General features: G+C 43.8%; 1 protein-coding gene across 2 annotated transcripts in view; it reads left to right on the plus strand.

The window, feature by feature from the left end:
* daw1 (dynein assembly factor with WDR repeat domains 1) overlaps window positions 1-1,718 on the plus strand; it is a 23,687-nt gene that overhangs the window by 3,798 nt on the left and 18,171 nt on the right. The window lies entirely within an intron of this gene.

Below are 1,718 nucleotides of genomic sequence, written 5' to 3' on the forward strand. Positions count from 1 at the left end.
CACACGCACACACACACAGTGTTACAAAGAAAGGAAGAGTTTGATTAAATAATAAGTGCAACGTGAGTAGTTATTAATAGCCTTAAGGAGGCAAAGCAGACAGTGATGTAGCAGTAAATTTATCGCAGCGCCCAAAGTGCTCTATGGAAAACTAATTTTCTTGCTTTAAAGCCGCTTTAATTATAATCCCACAACAATCACAGGACGATGTGGTTCTTTGAATCCTGGTACATGAACTGGTGTAATAATAAATCCGTCTCTGTGTCCGACTGGGACACAAATATCAAAGACAGCATCTGATCTCCTCTCAGCTGGGAGCAGGCAAAGACCCAAATGGACACAGTGTGCCGCCCACTCCCAACTTGTTCCTCCAACATTTGCAGCTCCTTCCTGGATTTCTTTGATATTTTCAGGCTGCTAAAGATTCTGCTCCTCCCATGCTCATCCTCACCCCACTCCTGCCTCTGCTATTACCGAGGCCCACCGGCGCCCTCCTCCTCCTTCCCTCCCAGCAGGGGGTCCCAGCTGAGGATCATTGCCTTCGATTCGAGGGGCTTGTGATTGCGGGATTGGGTGCTAGCAGTGGAGTCGACCGGATCAATCCCACTGATACCACCATTTGGTTCCTACTGTGCCTGATGACAATGTTGGCATTCCACATGCAGCCCAACAGGCTTGATCAAATCTGCAGCATCGATCTGGATGGAAGGGCAGCGAGGACCTAGACAACACGGACACATGTACAGTACACATGACACAAATACACAGGGAACGCCCACAGCGCACACATAAATACAGAATATGTCTACAAAAACAGCGTCTCAGCTGTGATAAAGAAGTGAAAAGACTAGTAACGATGGTGTGCACAGTGATATTTGGAGCAGAGGGTCGCGGAGCTTCGCTGGTGCTTTGTTAGGTCTCCTGTGCTGAATACTCTGCTGTTAACAATGGCTTCAAGGAGAAACACTTCTTTGGTATAATTACTGAAAGAGATTTTCAGTAATTACACTTTGTGCTGTGCTCCTGTTTTCATGTTCAGTCAGTCCTACCCAGCTAGTACAGTGGCACAAAGTTCATAACATTAGCTTCATTTGGTTAGGGCTCAGATTTCCTAGACTTGAGATGTATTTGGGCCATGATCCAGAACACCTCCCACTGTGAGCAAGAAGCAGGAGCTTTCGATAGCTGTGTGTGATACTGCATATTTCGGTATCGATCCGATACCAAGTAAACACGGGCCAGATCGCCGATACTGAAATCGATGCCGATACTTTTCAATAAATAAGGTGGATGCTCATTGAATTGCTATATCTCAATTAATTAAATTAATTTAAATAGTTAAAACCCAGGACATAATTAGCACAAAGTTTATAATTAAATAGAAAATGCTTTATTATCATTTTTTTAGAAACATGTTAAATAAAAAGTGCCGCAAACCAGGAAACAAATGAAAACAAACAAGTACTGTTGAGAAACTGTAATACTAAAATTACAATTAAAATCCTCAACAACAAAAACAACAACTGGTGAAAATATAAATATATGTAAACAACCCCCAAAGTGTCTAAGTCACGTGACGGCGCAGCATCTAAACACAAGAGGGGGGAGGAGCAAAGTGTGCCTGCGCTGACACAGGAGCGGCGAGTCCGGCGACCTGGCTGTTGGTCTTTGCTGAAGCACAGCATTGCAAACAAGAGCAGAACTGAAAGTAAAGAATC

This window comes from Haplochromis burtoni, unplaced genomic scaffold (assembly GCF_018398535.1).
Source record: "Haplochromis burtoni strain Fernald_Lab_line unplaced genomic scaffold, NCSU_Asbu1 Contig_160, whole genome shotgun sequence".
NCBI lineage: Eukaryota > Metazoa > Chordata > Actinopteri > Cichliformes > Cichlidae > Haplochromis > Haplochromis burtoni.